Source organism: Leopardus geoffroyi, chromosome C1 (assembly GCF_018350155.1).
Source record: "Leopardus geoffroyi isolate Oge1 chromosome C1, O.geoffroyi_Oge1_pat1.0, whole genome shotgun sequence".
In the NCBI taxonomy this organism is placed as follows: Eukaryota; Metazoa; Chordata; class Mammalia; order Carnivora; family Felidae; genus Leopardus; species Leopardus geoffroyi.
This window is the reverse complement of record NC_059328.1, coordinates 23253621-23273180: the sequence shown is the minus strand read 5'-3', so window position 1 is coordinate 23273180 and position 19560 is coordinate 23253621. Positions and strand designations below refer to the sequence as shown.

Below are 19560 nucleotides of genomic sequence, written 5' to 3'. Positions count from 1 at the left end.
GGACAGTCGCGCAACCATGCGGACTTCTAGGAAGACTAGAGTGGGGAGGGGTCCGAGTCAACACTCAGTTTCCAGGGTCCTTCTAAGCCCCACCTCCTCCCTCTGGAGGAGCGGACCTCCTGTCAACGAGGCTTGCGCGCCCCCAGCTGGCCTTCCTGTGAACTGCACCTTCGGCTTTGGAGCCGGCCGGCCACAGGCTGGGAACCAAAATGTCCATAAAAGGTGGAGTATCCAAACTGGGAAGACTCTCAAGGATCGTCCACCCACGCCTTACCGATGGAGACAGGAGGCCCTGTGTGGGGCAGGGAGCTCGCACAGAGCAGGAATTCGGGCCCTGAATCCTAGGGGGGGCTCTGCCAATGCCCGGGCCCGGGAGGTGAGCTCCTCCCCAGGGAGGGTCCTTGGAGTTGAGCTCTGGCTGTGGGTGGGGAATGCGGGGTGATCACTGGCGGGGAGCGGAGCGGTTTCATGTTCTCAGCCCCTCGCCCCATCTGGCCGACCCAGCCGCTGGATTTCTTGTTTTGTTTTGGAGCAGCAGAGTCAATGCAACCTGATAGCTATGAAATAGGAACTCAAGGGCGTGTGTGTGTGTGTGTGTGTGTGTCTCAAGGGGTGACGTTGGTGTCTATCAGCAGGTGCCCTGGGCTAGTGACATCACTGTACTAAAACTCTGGTCTTCTTTTTTTTTTTTTTTTTTTTTTAAACTTTAATGTTTATTTTTTAGAGAGAGACGGAGAGAGAGAGAGAGAGAGAGAGCATGGGTGGGGTAAGGGGCAGAAAGACGGGGAGACACAGAATCCGAAGCAGGCTCCAGGCTCTGAGCTGTCAGCACCGAGCCCGACGCGGGGCTCGAACCCACGAACCGTTGAGATCATGACCTGAGCTGACGTCGGATGTTTAACCCACTGAACCACCCAGGCGCCCCTCCGGTCTTTTAAAGGGTTAGCCCACCCCCAAGTCCCCAAGATCTGCCATCCAGCGTAAGGTGGTGGCGGGGGAGGGGACACGAACGCTGGAAAGATTCTTGCCTTTAGAGCCAGGGTCGCTGATAGGGATGGATGTCGGAGCGGGGGTGGGGGGTGGGGTGGGGGGGGGTGGTTGTAGCTGGTCAGAAGCGGGGAGCGTCGGGGAGACGAGAGGTGAGGGTGCTGCCCCGGCTTCTGGCCTGGGTGATGGGTTGCACCTCCAGATGAGATGAGCAGCTTGGGGGGACCTGCGCACAGCCACCTGGGTCCTGGAAGCTCATTGCATATGGAGAGCACTGTGTCCTCCAGACGGTCCCTTGCACCCTCCCCAGCCCTTCTTCCTGGCTGGGCAGCTGCGCATGCGTGTACGTGCACACGTGCACGTGTGCGTGGGCGTCAGATGTGTGTCCGTGCTGTGCACGTGCGTGCTCGTGGGCTGGAAGCCTGGTGTCACTAGGGGTGGGGGCCTGTAGAGCCTAACTGCCCCAGGAAGAGGTTGCCTGGGCTGGGCAATGACCCTTCGCTCCCTTTCCTGTTCTGGTCACACAGAGACTGGGGGGCCCTGGTTTGTCCCCTGATAGAGGGTGCATGGTGACAGCCTGGCCTAGTCTGGTTTAGGGTTCAGATGGGAGTTCCAGGCCTGCACCCGTCACTCCCAGTAGGGTGGCCTCAGGCAAGTCTCTGCCTCTCTGGGACTCTCAGTGTTTATACCCGACAAACAGTATCAGGGAGCTGTGGCTCACGGGTGACTGGGGAGGACGAGGTGAGTGGGGGGCACTGTTATTTTTAAATCGGGTGCTCTGTTGGGGCGCCTGGGTGACTTAGTCCGTTAAGCGTGCCGCTCTTGGTTTCGGCTCTTGGTTTTATGATCTCACGGTTCGTGTGTCCGAGCCCCACGCTGGGTTCTGTGCTGACTGAGCACAGCCTGCTTGGGATTCTCTCTGTCTCTCTGCCCTCCCCCTGCTCACGCTCTGTCTCTGTCTCTCTCAAAATAAATAAATTAACATCATAGAGGCGCCTGGGTGGCTCAGTCGGTTAAGCTTCTGACTTCCGCTCAGGTCATGATCTCACGGTCCGTGAGTTCGAGCCCCGCGTCGGGCTCTGTGCTGACAGCTGGGAGCCTGGGGCCTGCCTCGGTGTCTGCGTCTCCCTCTCTCTCTGCTCCTGCCCCGCTCACGCTCTGTCTCTCTCTCTCTCTCAAAAATAAATAAACATAATAAAAATGGGGTGCTCCATTGCTTGGTAATCAGGCCCCCACCTGCCTTTCTGACTTCACTTCCCCGGTGCCTTTCTCCCTTGCTCTGCTGCGGCCACGCTGGCCTTCCTCACGTGTCTGGAGATCATCCCCTTCGTCCAGTCGGGAGCCTTTGCAGTGATCCTTCCTCCTGCTCAGTTGTCGCCTGGCCGGTTCCTTCCCAACCTTCACGTTCCTGTTTAATGTCACCTCTCGGGGGGGTGGGGGCCCGCCCGACTGGTCCAGCTAAGGTGCCCGCTGTGCCCTCTCCCACCCTCCATAGCGCTCTCTTGTTTTTTTCTGCCTGGCACTTGCTGCCAGAGCCTGGTGATTTGTTCATTGACCGTTGCCCCACCCCTGCCTCTCAGACTGGGCTCCTTCAGGCTGGGCCCCTCGTGCTGTTGTGTGCCGTGTCCCCTCTGCCTGCCACAGTGCCCAGCACATAGGAGGCCCTCAGGAATTATCTGTGAAGTCCGCAGAGGCTTCTGATGCCCGGAGAGAGCTGATGTGTGGAGCCAGACAGTCCTGGCTTGAACTTGGGTTCCAATTCCAAAGCCTGGCTCCCTAGCCCCCCGGCCTCGGTTTGCCCATCTGTCAGGTGGGGCTAAGTAACGTACCGTCACAGTCGCTTCGAGGAAGCCATGAGATCGAGCGGGTGCTGAGAGCTGCTCTGTGGTCCCTGCTTCATCCTCACAATCATCCCAAGGAAGGGACTATTATTATTATCCCGTTTTACAGAGGAAGAAACTGAGGCGCAGAGGAGTCAGTCACCTGCCCGGTGATGACCTTGTCTCTCTAGCAAGGGCCGTGAGTGCGGGAACTTTGGGAACACAGCCGGTTTCTCTCCCGGGCAACTCATCGATGCTCAGGGAAGATGAGGAATCTGGCAACCTGAATTCTGCTTCCAGCTCTGCCACTGACTGGCCGCGTGGCTCCCGGTGGGTGCCTGTCCCCCCTCGATCCCCAAGCCAGGAAGTGCCAGAGGGCTGGTCAGGGGCAAGGGCAGGCAGGTGGGACTGGCTCTGGCTGGTAGTTACCAGGTGGGGGTGTGGGCCCAAGGTTGCCAAATGTTTGAACTCTTCAAGAGAAGCAGAACATTGGGATGTTGATGTGAAATTTGACTTTGAGATGTTGATGACAATTTAAACAAAAAAAAAAAAGAAACACACCGTGTGGTTTTGGAGAACAGTCTCCATGTGTGGGCTGCCTTTGGGCTCGTGGGTTGTCACTTTGCCATCCATGGGATGCTTGCTCTCTGGAGGCCTCTTCCTGTCCTTGGACCCTTGATAAAAGTGACTTGTTGGGGCGCCTGGGTGGCGCAGTCGGTTAAGCGTCCGACTTCGGCCAGGTCACGATCTCGCGGTCCGTGAGTTTGAGCCCCGCGTCGGGCTCTGGGCTGATGGCTCAGAGCCTGGAGCCTGTTTCCGATTCTGTGTCTCCCTCTCGCTCTGCCCCTCCCCCGTTCATGCTCTGTCTCTCTCTGTCCCAAAAATAAATAAACGTTGAAAAAAAAAATTAAAAAAAAAAAAGTGACTTGTACTGTTGAGTACTTCCTATGTCCAGGGGCACATGTGAGGTCAATTGACTGCCTCTGCCCCCCACCCCCCTGGTGTTCCCATCATGTAATACCACCCCACTAGGTAATACTATCTCTATTTGATAGGTGGGCAAACTGAGGTCCAGAGAGGTTAAGTGAGTTGTCCAGGGCCACACAGCTAATAAATGGCAGGGCTGGGGGACGAAGCAGAGCTTGCCTGCTCCAAAACTTCTTGTGTGACCACGCCATCATCCTGCCACGGTGATCCCCGTACTCTCTGTCCAGCCTCCTGCCCACCAGGACACCCCCATCCTGGCTTCCTGGGGACTCATGCCCTCACCGGCTGACCCCAAGGCTGGTCTGGCACAGCCTTGGCCTGGAAGGAGCGTGAGCCAGGGAGGAGGCTTCTCCTCCTCCCGGGACCTGGCTTCTCCTCTCTGCAGAACCCCTGGTGCTCCAGGCTGTGCTAGAGACCGGCTGATTTGATGAGACACCTGCCGAAGCAGCACCAAGGCCAGGGCCGCCTCCAGCAGCCCAGCCACAGACGTGAGGCAGCGTTTGCTCCCTTTTGGAAATCCTGGCAGGGAGCTGGCTGTGGCGGCGGAGCTGCTGACGGCTTTCCACATTTTTCCAGCAGCCTCTGCTTCAAAGTCCTCTGGCGCACAGAGGTCGTGTGTACGTCTGCTCAAGTGCACCTGCTCAGGTGGCCGTGTGGCTCCACGTGGGTCACTGTGTGGGGGCTGAGGGGACACGCGTCAGTGTCTGAGCACAAGGAGACGTGTCTGCGTGCTGGGCTGGGGTGCCCGGTGTGGGGGTGCCTATCTGCGGGCACTGCCTGAGAGTGCACAGCTGTGCGCCTGTGTTCCTGGACGTTTGGGGGAAACTTGAGGGTTTTTACGAATTGAGGTGTAATTTGCATACAGGAAGGTGCACAAATCTTAGGGGTACAGCTTAGGATTTTTACATAGGTCCAACCGAGGGACCATCGTCTGGGTCCAGGGGCTCCCTCGTGTCCCTCCCGAGGTGATACATCCCCTGGTGACCATTTTTCTAGCCTCTATGCATCAGGACTCAAGTTCTCTTTAAATTTTGGTCTTGATCCTGTTCCAGCTGCTTAGTGGGTCTGTGAATTCGAGGAGCAGCAGCAGCAGGGACCGTGGCCTGATACTTGGAAGAACTTCCAGGTGAACTTCCTTGAAATCTGGGGACTCAGACCCTTGGGGAAGCTGCGTGAATATTGCTTCCATTAGAAGCATTAGTGAAGGTGGGAACAGTGGATAAAACAGCCGTCATTTATTGAGTCTTTACAGATGCTTTAAGATAGATGATTTTATTTAAGTGCCACATGACCTTATAAAGTTGGTGTGGTTGTCCCTATTTGTGGATAAAGACCTCTAAGGCTCAGCAGTCAAGGAAAAACCCAGGCTCTGCTAGTGAATAGCAGAGTGGAATTTGGGTCCCGGTCTCTTGTCTCCAAAGCTGTTCTCTTCCTTCCCCGGGCTGCCTGTTTGGATGATCAGTGACCCCCTGTTGGGGCCAGGACCTCGCTCCCGGGTACTCTGGGACCCCTCCTCCCCCTATTTCTACTTTCAAAGGCCCCACTCCACCTGGAGTTAAGTATCACCTGCATCCCAGGCATAACTGTTGCTTTGGAAACGAAGATGGTTTGAGCTGGACAAGTGATCGTAGGTCATCTTGTCCGGTGCCCTTAGCTTATGGCTGGATGTAGGGCTCTCAGTCGGCGGGGACTTGCCCGAGGTTACCTGCTGACCCTGTGGCAGTTTTTTTTTTTTTTTTAATTTTTTTTTAATGTTTATTTATTTTTGGGACAGAGAGAGACAGAGCATGCACAGGGGAGGGGCAGAGAGAGAGGGAGACACAGAATCGGAAGCAGGCTCCAGGCTCTGAGCCGTCAGCCCAGAGCGCGACGCGGGGCTCGAACTCACGGACCGCAAGATCGTGACCCGAGCTGAAGTCGGACGCTTAACCGACTGAGCCATTCAGGCGCCCCCCCGTGGCAGTTTTGAGTGCAGACTCCGATGACCTTGACCTTGTGGGTTGGGGACACTGGTGGAAGGAGCAGGCCCGGTCATTCTCAGGGATGTGCTCGCGTTGGAGAGATTACCCTTCCTTGTGGACTTTCTTCTCTGTGCTGTCCTGGTGGCAGAGCCTGTAGGGTCCAGAAGGGGACTCCTGGTCTGACCTTGGCTGTGCCAGTCTGCCGGGCCTCAGCTTCCTTCAGCAACAATAGGCACTGGCCAACTTTGAGGGGAATTTGATCATAACTTCCCATCTTTTTTTTTTTTTTTTTTTTAAAGATTTTATTTGTAAGTAATCTCTACACCCAGCATGGGGCTTGAACTCACAACCCTGAGATCAAGAGTCTCCTGCTCCACCCACTGAGCCAGCCAGGCGCCCCTCATACCCTCCCATCTTATAGCCCTCGCTGCACCTGCCACGACCTGGGCAGGTGGCAGTGTGGTACGCGGGAGCCAAAGTTGGCTTTGGAGCCATATAGGGGACTTGCTATGTCATCTGGGGCAAATCACTTTGCCGCTCTGAGCCTCGGTTCATCTGTAAAATGGGGATAACAATAGGACCTACTTCATAAGGGTATTGTAAGCGTTACTGGAAACAATGGTAGCAATTATTTCTAGGGATTGCAATTATTTCTAGACTTTGAGCGTTCACTATGTGTTGGAAACTGCAATCCCATTGAATCTTCCTAGTAGCACTAAGCTGCAGTTACTGCTAATATCCCCTTTTTACAAGGGAGGAAACTGAGGCTCAGAGGGGTTGGATGGTTTGTCCCAGTCGTGAGCGGTCGTGCCTGGATTCCAGCCCAGGTCTGTCTGACTCCAAAGCCCTGAACACTTAACCCTGAAGGGTTATTCAGGATATTTAACAATTGGCCTGGCCCGGCCCCAAGCCATCAGAATAGACGCCTGCCGTAAATAAACCAGCGGTATGTTCTCCCGGCCCCGTCTGATCTATTACACACTCAACTGTGTTAAATGGGATTAATCCAGGAAATGAGATTACAGATGTCAAGCAGCTTGGAGAACCTCGAAGCGAAGCTCTCCATAGCCTTGGATTCCATTTCTTCTTACGTCGTGGGGAAGAAGCCCGAGAATCAGGAGGCCTGGGCTGAACTCCCGGCTCTGCTGAATGACCTCTGCTGAGTACTGGAAGGCAGTTTCCAGAATCAGACCTTAACGGGTCTAAACCTGCTGAGGAGAAACGGTTCAGGTCCCTCCGTGCGCTCATGACAAGGGGTTCCCTCCAACCAGACCCGGGAGGCCCTCCGCTTGGCCCCAGTTTGTTACATCACTCAATCAACGAATTCACATGTTAGTTTGTAAAGAACGACTTCACATACGTCGTGCGGGGGCGCCTGGGTGGCTCAGTCAGTTGAGTGTCTGACTCTTGATTTCGGCTCAGGTCGTGATCTCATGGTTGTTGAGATCGAGCCCCACGCTGGGCTGGGCTCTGCGCTGAGTGTAGAGCTTGCTTAAGATTCTCTCTCTCTCTCTCTCTCTCTCTCTCTCTTTCTCTCCTTCAAAACACAAAAACAACCTGCCCCTCCCCAGCTGTCCCCGCCCGTTCTCAGGCACACAGTGATCTGTTTTCCGTCACTGTAGATGGATTTGCCTTTTCTAGAAGTTGATATAAATGACATCATACCATGTGAAGGCTTTGGGGTCCAGCTTCCTTCCTTTAGCACAGTCTTTTGAAGATGTACCATGCAGTCGTGTATCCTTTTGTGCTGCTGGGTACTGTCCTGTTGTGCGGATATTCCACAGTTTGTCTTTCCACGCACCTTTGGATGGACATTTGGTTTTTCTCCCTGTTTTTGGCTGTTACAAATAAAGCCGTCAGGGACATTTACGTACCGGTCTTTGCGTGCACACAAATTTTCATGTCTCTCGGTAAATACGTAGCGATGGAAAGGCTGGGTCGTGCGGGCTGTTTCCCACGGCGGTCGTACCTTTTTACCTCCCCACCAGCAGCCTATGCGGGTAACAGTCTTCCACATCGTCACCACCACTGGCTCTCGTCGGTCTTTCCAGTTTTAGCCGTCCTGGCAGATGTGGAATGATGGTCACAGGATGTCACCCAGAGGGAGGCTGACTTTGTCTCAAGTTTCGGAAAGAGCGTTCTACGTGTCGGCGCGGTCCGATTAGGGAATGGATTTCCTAATGGAGTAGTGAGCCCACCATTCCTGGGAGTGTTCAAGGCTTTGAGTGCCTGGGTGAAATGTGTGGACCAAGGATCCTAACCCCAGATGGGTTTGGACTAGATTAAAAACAATTTTTTTCATGTTGATTTATTTTGAGAGAGAGAGAGAAAGACAGAGAGAGAGAGAGAGAGAGAGCATGAGCAGGGAAAGGGCAGAGAGAGGGCCGGGAGAGAGAATCCCAAGCAGGTTTCACACTGGCAGGGCAGGGCCCCATGTAGGGCTCAATGCCACGAACGATGAGATCATGGCCTGAGCCGAAATCAAGAGTCGGATGCTTAACTGACCGAGCCACCCAGGCGCCCTGGACTAGATTTTAATGAGCTCCCTCCAGCTTTGCGGCTCTAAGAATCTTAAATGATGAAAGTCTGACTGGTAGCATTATTCTTAATATCCTCATCTTGCTGGCTCCAGCCCCCACCTTCCCCCGCGGGAAGCCACGTCCTGCGTGAGTTCCTCTCCCCTCTCAAGTGTGTGGGCGAATCCTGTGTGCTCATGAATCCGGGGAGACGGCCACCTGCGTCGTCCTCTGTCCCCATCAACCGCCATTTCCACTGCCCCCTTCAATTTCTCCATGACGGTCCTGTCCCGCCAGGTCCCGCCTGCCCCTGCTTCTAGATCGCTGCAGGATCTCCCTGTTTGCGGATCACTAAGGGGGAAGAGTGCTCCTCTAGGGTGGGAGCCCCCAGCAGGGCTGCTTGGGACCACTCATAGGACGGCTCCCTCTCTTGCTCTCAGCCTCCTCCTCCCAAGGTTGGCGACTGGGTTGGATCCAGCCGGCAGGATGGATCCAGACCCAAGACTCCCCCCATCCTGAGGCCCCTGGCTTGCCACCCGGACTCTGTGCTTTCTCTTAGGAAGGGTTTCTCCTTGGTTCCTGACCGTCCTTCCTGGCTTCCACTGGGTGTCTGCCTTTCGTCTGCCAGGCACGCCTCACGTGTGTCCGAACCCAAAGTAATCTGGTCCTGCTGCCATCTTATGACCTAGTGGCTGCACGGGGATGGCTGGATGTGGAGCATCGCTCAGCCCTGCCCCCTAGGTGTGTCCGGTCCCCCCTGGCTCGGTCGGGACCCCTAATGACTCAGTAGAAGTAATCAAAGGCAAGTCATGTTTTAAAAAAGCTTTCTTGGGGCGCCTGGGTGGCTCAGTCGGTTGGGCATCCGACTTTGGCTCAGGTCATGATCTCGCGGTCCGTGAGTTCGAGCCCCGCGTCGGGCTCTGTGCTGACCGCTCAGAGCCTGGAGCCTGCTTCAGATTCTGTGTCTCCCTCTCTCTCTGACCCTCCCCCGTTCATGCTCTGTCTCTCTCTGTCTCAAAAATAAATAAACGTTAAGAAAAAAATTAAAAAAAAAAAAGCTTTCTTTTCGACTAGCTTCCCCTCAGTTGATTTTGAATATTGACAACGAGCCAGCATATACACTGATTTTTTTTTTTTAATGTTTATTTATTTTTGAGAGAGAGAGCAGAAGAGGGGCAGAGAGAGAGAGAGGGAGACACAGACTCCGAGGCAGGCTCCGGGCTCCGAGCTGTCAGCACAGAGCCCGACGCAGGGCTCGAACCCACGAACCGTGAGATCGTGACCTGAGCGGACGTCGGATGCTCAACCGACTGAGCCCCCCAGGCGCCGCCCCCACCAGCATATACACATTGGAAACCACTGTCACAGAATGAGTTGGTCCACAATCTATCCTCCCGGTGTTCACACCCTTGCCTGGTGCCTTCCGTCCACGAGGTCCTGGGGTTGTACCAGGGTTGGGCTTGGTGACCAATAAGATATGGGACTGCTGAGATTAGGTTAGAAAAGACCGTGTAGCTTTGGCCTGGGCCGTCTCCTCCCTGTCTTAGACCTGGGGGCGCAGGGGACACACGCGGCCCTGGGACCTGGCGGGTTTTGTGTTCCCTCCTTTGTGCTGCCGGCAGCCGGATGGTGGGGGAATGCCTCTGGCACTTACATAATCTTCCTTTTGATTTGAGGTTCCTTCGGTTCCTGCTTTTCCAATCAAAACATCTCAAGTCAATAATCTTCCTTGGCAACGTTCTCGAACAGACATGAAACGTTCTGCTGAGCGGCCCCGTCTTCGTTTGCGCTACCCCTGTCCTCTGGCGGGACATCGAGGTGATTTCCAGTTTCTCTCTGCCATAAAAAAGGCCGTGACGAACATCCTCAGCACCCCAAGCTTGGGTCACATCTCCAAAGATGCCTGCAGGAGGCGTTCCCAGAAGTGGGGGGTGAGCGGGCCAAAGGTTGTGAACCTCCTTTAAGCAACAAAAACATCCTGCTAAGTGTCCTTCAGAAAAATGGCACTGAGTCCTGCCAGCAGTAGAGGAAATTCTTCATCTCGCTTCCCCCTCCCCCACTCCCCCCCCCCAGCATCGGGTGTCCCACAAAGCCAGGGGCTTTGTGCACCTGCGCTTACTGGCTGTCGTGGACCGGCTCTGGGCACCCGCTGGGGGACGTGGCCGCACATCACACTGTTTAGGCAGCTGCTATGAGGTGCCAGTGCCTCTAGGGTCCACACAAGTCAGGGAAGATCTATGTCGTTTTCTTTGATTTCAAATGAAGTGGCTTCTAAACACCGCTTAAAAATACGTTAATAATGGTGGCGACGTATCACCCATCTTGAAGAAGTGACAGGCGTTTCCCTCAGCAAAATGTTAAGTGGGAGAGTGGGTTAGGGCGTTAGGAGATTGATTCGTTTCTGCCAAAGGGCTCATTACCTCTTGTCTAGACGACCTCCTGACTGGTCCCCTGCCTCCAGCTCCCGCAGCCCACCCCCCGCCTCCGGCCCAATCCCTCCCCCACACTGAGGTCTAGTTAACCTTGTTGACGTGGTTCGGGAAAGTGGGATGTGTGAGGGGCTTGGAGTCAGGTGCCCGGGGTTCTGGTCCGTGTTCTGTCACTGAGTTCCTGGGTGTGGTGGGTCCACATCTACCTCTGTGTCCCCCTTTTCTTGGATCGGCACTCCGGGTTTCCTTTGAGGTCCCACTCTGCCCTTTCTCAGTCTTGGGATGTCATGGCAGGCTGACACTGCTCCCCACCACCCCCCCCCCCCCATTCAGAGGTAAGCATATTATACCTAGGCTTGGCCATTGAGAGTTCTGCAGACCCCCGGCCCAATGATCAAGGGGCAGCGTGTGTCTGAGGCTGAGCCAGCCATTTTCTGAGGGCTGGATCCAACTGTACCTGAAGCTCACTCTCAACATCCTGGTTATGTGAGCCAAATCTCCACTCCTCCTCCTCCTCCTCCTCCTCCTCCTCCTCCAAATCCATCTGAATTGGGTGCTTGTTACTTGTAAACAAAAGAGCTGAGACTGGTACACAGCGTGACCTTGGGCAAGTCCTTTTTTCTGTGGTGGTCTCAGTTGTTCCATCTGGGAAATGAAAGAGTTGGGATTCTTTGAGGTTCTTCTAGCCTGGGAAGTTCAAGTTCCCCATCTGGGTTGGGAGGGTCACAGGTGGAAGGGCTGGCCCGTCCGGAGACTCCATTGCTGTGCAACATCGCCAGGAGCAACCTCAGTGGGCACAGTTCTCCCCAGACCTCCAAAGGGCTGCCCCGGGGCAAAGGCAGTGGTAGAGTAGCCTCCCCTGGGGGAAGATCCGGGGGCACCCTGGCGTTTCCTGGAACATCGTGACCAGCATTGAGAGGTGCTGCCCCTGCTCTGTGTCTCTCAATGGCTCCCAAGTACCTTCAGGATTAAGTCCTACCTACCCCCTTCAATGGGCAGAAGGCCAGGCTCCGCACAGGGCTTAATAAATATTAAATGAACAATCGAATGAGCAAATGCCCTTTGTGACCAGGCTCTTGCCTAACGCCCCGGCCCTAAACTCAGACGCTCCACCTTCTGCCCTGCACACCTCCCCTCCCTGCCTCCTTGAACGTAACCTTAGTTCTTCTGTGCCCCCGTCTGGTACACGCTGTTCCCTCTGCCTGGCTTCTCTTCCCAACACCCACCCGGAGAACACACACTTCCTCAGCCCTCGGCTCAGCTCATTCACTGCTTCAGCAAATATTTCTGGAGCCCTCTTACCATGTGTGGGCACTGTTCTAGGTGCTGGCATTGACCCGGTGAAGTCCCCGTTCTCATGGAGCCCGTTCCCGGTGGTGGCGGCAACGGCGGAGTTGGGGGCGGGGGAGGGCAGCGGGTGCAGAGGACCTCAGTGGGTGACAAATGCTATGGAGAACATCCAGCCCAGAGGGAGAGAGAGGGAGTGTGGCTGGGGGACATGTTTTTGTGTTTCAAGTTTCCTTAAGGAGCCTCTACACCCAACGCGGGGCTCGAACACATGACCCCGAGATCAACAGCTGCGTGCTCTAATGGCTGAGTCGGCCGGGTGCCTTGGTGGTTTCTGGTCTGTGGCCACGGAAGCTGCTCCGATCCAGTGATGTTTACGCGGACACCTGAAGGCTCGGAGGGGGGTCAGCCGAGCAGAGCTGATGGAAGGGCCAGGGTGAGCGGGGACCGCGGGACGGCGTCGCGTGCGGGCCGGGAGGGCGGGGCTGCCTGGTGGCTTTGCTCAGCCGCGTGGACCCCTGCTGGAGGCCAGGATGGACACAGGAACTTGGAGATGTGGGGGAAGGTCGAAGCTGGAGGCGTGAGTTTCAGCAGAAAGAAGGGGGTTAGACCCGAGACTGCATGGGCCACCGGGAGAGGGGGTGAGGGGGCAGAGCAGAGCCCCGACTTTTGGGGCAGGAGGAAGACCGACGGGAGAGAGATTGTCCCCGGGAGTCAAGAGGAGACAGCCGTGTCCCCCGCGTCCATGCCGGGGCCGGTCCCATGAACCGAGGGCTGGCGCTTGGCCTCTGGGCTCAGCACCAGGCAGGTGGTTGTTGACCTGGACGAGAGCGGTGGGGGCAGTGGAGCGGAGGCCCCAGAGGGAAGGGGTTGGCAACAGGGCCCGAGAAGAGCTGGGGTCAGAGGGCAGCAGTCTGGGGATGTGTCTTTCAGCCAGGCCTGAGTAGAAGTGGGGAGCAGGGAATGGGACGTCAGAGAGGAAAGTTCTACAGGCAGGCCACCAGGGGCAGAGCTTGGGGGAGGATGGTGGAAGCTTCTAGTAGACTTGGAGCACCTTATTTATTTATTTCTAAAATTGCTGTCTGGCTCTCAAACGGGGAACTTCAGAAGCCTTTGATTCTGAGCACACCCTGCCGGGCCCCTTCCTGCTGCCCCCGTCATCAGCGCCCTCTGACCCGCCCGCTGCCCCGTGGGTCCCGGCCTCTGGCCCCGCAGCCTCTGATCTTGGCCAGGCTGCGTGCGTGTGTGCGTGGGCCCTGGTCGGCCACCCGGGCGGCGGAAGTTGGGGCACGGCGGGCGTGTCCTGGGCAGAGCCGTGTGAGGGCCCTTTGTCCTGGGTCAGCTCTGGAGCTCGGTCAGGCCCTCGTGGGGCCGGAACCGGCCTCTGATGCCCCCAGACAGAGGGTCTCTTTGAGAGGCCGGGAAGTGGGGAGCTGGGGTTTATTACCACCCCCTCCCCCCAGCCCCGTTTTTGTGGGACCATCGGAGGGCCCTGGGCCCCGGTGGACCTCGATTGCTGTTATGTCACGGATATGGTGATTACTGTTGGGGACGGCTTCCCTCCCTGGCTTTGCGCGGCTCTGCCTCAGCCACCCCCAGCCTGCTTCCTGCCTCCCCCCTCCGGGGCACCTGTTTGGGGCCTCCCCGCCCACAGGAGTGACTAGGGTGCCAAAGCAGCGGTGGTTCTCACCGTGTACCAGATACGGCCCCTCTAGGTGCTTTCCGTGTGTGGGTTCTGTGTTCATTCTCACAAGGACCCTAGGAAGGCCCGACTGCTCCCCCCCTCCCCCCGCTTTACAGACGGGCACCTGAAGGCACGGCGGGGTTCAGAACTGGCCCAAGTTCATGTGTCAGGGGTGGGGCTGGGCCGTGGAGTGCAGAGGCCTGGGTGTGAATCCCAGCTCCTCGATGCTACTTGTGTGACCTTGGGCATGTCCCTTACCTCTTCTAACGCTTTTATCTCATCTTGGGGACCACAACCCCCGTTTCCGGGATTGCCGGGCCGATTAAAGTGGCTGAGGGACATGTGTGCAACGCATGGCTTCGAGGTGTGAGTGCCTCTCCGTCCGCTTCTTTGCTCCCAGGTGCCGTGTTCACCACAGCGTGGAAGGTGACATGTTTCAAGGCACTTACCTCAATAGTGGCCTCTGGACGCTCCCCTACAACCATAGCTTTTTTATCGGGGTGCCAGCCCGAATCACCTAGAAACTTACACAAAGACCCATGCCCTGAGTCCCACCTTGGAGATTCGGAAGCCAACTCCCACAAGCTGTTGTATCCAAAGGAGTGAATCTCTAATAGTGGAATGCCTGACTGTGATAGGTGGTAGAGAAGAGACTTAGAAGGCTGAAGTTGGGTGGGTGTGGGAGGGTCCTTCCCACATCCCCAGTGTGTTCAGTTCAGCCCGCCCTGAACTGAAAACAGCCCCCTTGCCTGGTGGGCCAGTAAACTGAGTCTGCTAAGCTTTGCGCTTAATTAAAAGGGAGGGGAGTCAATGGCCTGGGGCTCCTGATCTGTCAGGGGTTGCTGTTCAATTTCCCTCCGCCAAACCTCATTTCCAAACGTCCTTTTCTGAGGGGAGGGCATCTAGTCTCTGTTTATTCTCATGTCCTTTTCTGTCTTTCTAGTAAGAGCTGACCTTTATGTGTGTGTGCTGTCCTGGGCTGGAGGCACCCAGTTTGCGGTAGGTATACGTGTGCTCCTTTAGTAGATGAGGAAATTGAGGTTCTGAGACCACAAAACCACTTACTCAAGGTCACACGGCTGCTAATCTGTAGGCTAAGATTTTGAGTACACTCTTAACCCCCTACTCGGTGCTGCTCTATATCAGATGGGAGTGCAAACCCGGTAGGCTGTACCAACAGGAAACTTAGCAGCGTTGAAAGAACTCGGGGCTTATCATTCTCACGTATTAGAAATCTAGGGCTGGTACAGCAGCTTAGCAATATTGCCAGAGAACAGGCGGTCTCCCCTCTAACTTGTGGGTTTTGCCCTCATCGTTCCAAAGCAGCTGCCATACCTCCAGCGCTCTCATTTGCATTCCAGGCAGAAAGGTAGTGGAAGGACAAGAGGTCTCCGACTTGGGGAAGCTCTGTCTTTTTATTTGGAAAGTGAAGCCCTTCCAGCAGACTCCCGCTTAGGTCTCCTGGGCCAGAACATTCCCCCGGCTCCCCTTGGCTGGAAGGTAGTTGGGAAAACGAGACTTTAGCCTTCCAGCCTCTAGCGTTTCAGATGTCAGTGAAAGAGTGGCTGGGAAAGGCGTTGGGGGCCACCCTCGGTTCCTGCTTGTGGTCTTTCCGTGCAGGTCTCTTCACCTGCTCAGTGTCCCCCGCCCAGTCCCACTTCTGACCCGGGGCAGACATGGGGCATGGAGGGACTTTTGGGGGCCTCTGTCGTCCAAGGTCTGGGCAACGACGGGAAGCCCAGAGAGCTTCAATATCAGGACCGTTTGTTTTTTGGGCCTCATTTTCCTCATCTGTGAAACGGGGCCTGGGCCGCGGGGGGTTGAGGTGTGGGAGCCCTGCTGAGCAACTCCCTGTCTCCACGCGGGCATCAGGTTCCCCCGCTGGAAAGTGAGAATGAACTAGAAGGGTGAGGGCCTTTGGAGGGTCTTGTTCCACAGGGAGGAGGTGCTGTTTTCAGTCGACATTTGAGGAGGGAGGTGGGACCGGGAGCCACCAGCGCCGGGAGGCCCGGCAGGGGCCAGTGGAGCTCTTGACATCTCCCCTCCGAGTCCCGCTACCTCCGGAGAGGGCCCCAGGGACCCATCAGATGGTCTGTCCCCCATGGGCCTGTAATGGCCTGACCCCCAGTGCTCTCCCACCGCAGCTCCCGTCAAATAGCTCTCTGCTGGGCTTTGAGCCAGAGACTACAGTGGCCTGGCCTGCCTGGCCAGCCACAGCACTGTCCCTGAATACGCCCCTTGGAGGAGCGGACGAGGCTCACTGGGACCCACTCTGGGGCGCTGGCCTGCTCTGCCTCTCTGTGTCTCAGTGTCCCCATGACTCAGCATCCTGGGGATGGTGGGAGCACCATAGCCGCCTCTGCCCAGTTCCATTTTGCCTTGGTCCCTGGTCTGTCTGGGCTGAGCTCTCCAGGGGCCCGGGAGGAGCTGGCGTGAGTGTACTGGGGGAGGCAGGTTCCAGGGGTTCCAGCCCTGTTCCGCCCCTGACCTGCCATGTGACCATGGGTGGGTGCCTTCTCCTCTCTGCGTTCCTCCCCTCCGTAAAAATGTCCCCGTTCTAAGCCCCTTGTGACTCCGCGCTGTGAGTCCATGACTCGGGGTGTCCCCCCGCCCAGGGGCAGCTTTCAACAGACCTCGGAGGCCCCTGCCCAGGAAGATGCCCCAGGACAGTCAACCTCCCTGTCTCTGTCCGGAGAGCCGGGTTTGCGGGTGCAGTGCGCCCCCTGGTGGCTTCTCGGAACACTGCTCGTGGAGGCCCTGGTCTCCGAGAGTTTTCTGCGGGGCTGGGGGGCGGCGGGTACCGGGGAACGGGGGGGTTGGGGGGAGGCTGGGGAAGCACTTTTCTTTCCTTTTGGGGGGATGAGTGGAGGTGGGGTTGCTATAGTTCCTGGGAAGCTTTGGGCCTCCAAATGTAACCCTGCCTGCCACCTCCCCACCTCACTCAGAGAAACCAAGTTCCTGGTTTGGCTCCCCACCCCCCCTCCACCCCCTCTCATTTCTGCGGACCCCACCGGGGTACCTTGTCTCTGTGAGGAGGGTGGATCATGCTCTCTGAGGAGAGGAGACTGAGACTCGGGGGTCTCAGGGATGAGTCTGCCGCTGGCCTCCCAGGCTGGGCTCCCATTCCCACCGCTGCGACGCTCTTCCTTATCTTTGGAGGCACGGATGCCCATCCTGCAGGTCCCAACTCAAGCGCCAAGTTATTATCTATTATCAGCTATTATTTGTGGTGAATTACCCATAACACAATCGACCATTTTAAGCATCTGGAAGTGTATATTTCAGCGGCCTTAAGTACACTCACTGTGCGGCCATCCCCTCCATCCATCGCGGGAACTTTTTCATCATCCCACACTCAAACGCTGCACCCATAACAGGCTAACTCCCCATTTCCTCCTCCCCCAGTCCCTGGCACCCCCATTCTATTTTCTGTCCCTGTGACTTTGCCCACTCGAGCGGCCTGATAGAAGCAGAAATCACAGGCTGATTTCTCTGCATGATGTCCTCAAGGTTTGCTCATGTTGTGGCGTATGTCAGAATTTCCTTCCTTTAAAAAATTTTTTTAAACGTTTATTTATTTTTGAGAGAGAGAGAGAGAGAGAGGGAGAGCATGTGAGCAGGAGAGGGGCAGAGACACACACACACACACACACACAAACCGAAGCAGGCTCCAGGCTCTGAGCTGTCAGCACAGAGCCCAATGCGGGGCTGGAACCCACGAACCGTGAGCTCATAACCTAAGCCTAAGTCACATGCTTAACTGACTGAGCTACCCAGGCGCCCAGGAATTCCTTTCCTTTTTAAGGCTGGACGATATTCCATGTGTACCCCACATGCTGTTTATCCGTTCACCCGTGGACGGACACTTGGGTGGCTCCTAACTTTTTGGCTGTCGTGAATAATGCTGTTCTGTATATGCAGGTGCACAGATATCTGTCCGTTTGAGACCTTGCTTGCGGTTCTTCTGGGTGGATCCCCCGGAGTGAGATTGGCTGGATCATATGGCAATTCTGTGTTTGCTTTTTTTCGTTTTGGTTTTGAGGCACCGCCATGCCACTTTCCACGGTTGGTCACGCCATTTGACGTTGCCATCAGCAGGCACCGAGGATCCTTTGTAGCCTCACCGACACCTGTGGTTTCCTTTTTGCTTTTTTTTGTAGAGGCCAACTTAACAGGTACGAAGTGGTATTTTGTAGTCTGGATTTGCATTTCTCTAATGATTGATGTTGTTGAGCATCTTTTCCTGTGCTTATCAGTCTTGTCTTTTTTGAATTAACACTATTTCCCCCAGACCAGCAGCTTCAGCATTATCTGAGAACTTGTCAGAAGTGCAAATTCTCAGTCCCCATCGAGGGAGGATCCACTGAGTGGGAAACTCCCAGCAATCTGGGTTTTAACCAACCTTCTGGGTAATTCTGATGCACACTCAGGTTTGAGAACTCCCGGTCTGGGCATGGTGCCAGGCCCTTTGCAGAATTATTTATGACACCGTTATCATCCCCACTTAGCAGATGGGAAACCAGGGCTCAGAGAGGTACCTTGTAGGAGTCATGCGGAGTCTGAGGTCACGCTCCTAGCCTGCCCACTGGGTGCCTTCCCTGGGATTTCCAGGAGCCCGGGACACATTCCTTTCATGGCCAGCATGGGGAGCCCTCGACCCAGGACCCAGAGTCTAGGCTTGGAAGGAGTGGGGAGGGCAGAGCTTGGAAGCCTCTGGAAGCTGGGCAGAGCCCTCAGGGCTCACCCCCTATGAGTCCCATACCACCGGCCAGACCCTCACCTCTCTGATGTGGGCTCTCAGCCCTGACTATAAAGAACCCTGGGCAGGGACTTGGGGCAACTTGGTCAAAGCTTGAGAGATCTCATTAACAAGCTGTGTGACCTTGGGTACGTTACTGGACCATTCTGACTCCCCAGTTTCCCCATCTCTATTTTATTTTATTTTTTTTTTCAACGTTTATTTATTTTTGGGACAGAGAGAGACAGAGCATGAACGGGGGAGGGGCAGAGAGAGAGGGAGACACAGAATCGGAAACAGGCTCCAGGCTCTGAGCCATCAGCCCAGAGCCCGACGCGGGGCTCGAACTCACGGACCGCGAGATCGTGACCTGGCTGAAGTCGGACGCTTAACCGACTGCGCCACCCAGGCGCCCCTAGTTTCCCCATCTCTAAAATGGGGATTACCATCCCCGTCCTGAGGATCCATTGAGACCATGAAAGTTCCTTCATGCCTGAGGCATTCTGGCTTCCTGGAGGGTTGAGGCCATCTGCTCTTTGTCTGGGGGAAGAGAAAAGCGAGCATTAAGCTGGGTGCTAAATGGGCGGGGGGCGTCCTCCATGTGACAATCCATTTTATGCCACCACCGACTAGTGGAGTAAGGACTGTTCTCCCCGGTTTACAGATGAGGAGACGGGGCTCAGAGAAGAGATGTGGGTTGTTCAGAAAATGACAGGGCTGGAGTTCAAACCCAGGCTCTCCCTTCTTCCGGCAGCCATCCGACAGAGGGCCAACGTGGCACCCCAGGAGGGACAGGGGAGACGAAGAGAGAAAGTTGCCCCCCTCCGTCCCTCCCTCCCTCTTTGGACCCTGGGATCTAGGCCATGGCTTTTGGTTCCATCACCTAGCAGCTCTGCCCCCAAGGGTACTCCAGGCTCTGGAGGAAATGGTCTCGTCCCTGCCCCCCTCCCTGCAGTCCACCTGCTGAAACCTAACCCCCAAGGTGATGGTGTTAGGACGTGGGGCCTTCCAGAGATGATTAGGCCAGGAGAGCAGAGCCCTCGGGAATGGGACTAGTGCCCTTGTCAAAGGGACCCTGAGGACTCCCTTGTCCTCTGCCATGTGAGGATGTTCCGGAAGACAGCCGCCTATGAACCCTGAAGCAGGCCCTC

General features: G+C 56.0%; 1 long non-coding RNA gene across 2 annotated transcripts; it reads left to right on the top strand.

Moving 5' to 3' along the window:
* Nucleotides 1–256: 256 nt before the first annotated feature.
* LOC123597499 lies at nt 257–17952 on the top strand. 2 transcript variants are annotated; one of them, XR_006712143.1, is made up of 4 exons: nt 257–376; nt 8900–9012; nt 9948–10089; nt 17714–17952. It is a non-coding gene; the product is annotated as an uncharacterized LOC123597499 (long non-coding RNA). The 2 variants fall into 2 exon arrangements; XR_006712142.1 differs by lacking the exon at nt 17714–17952 and having other exon boundaries at nt 9948–11756.
* Nucleotides 17953–19560: the final 1608 nt, after the last annotated feature.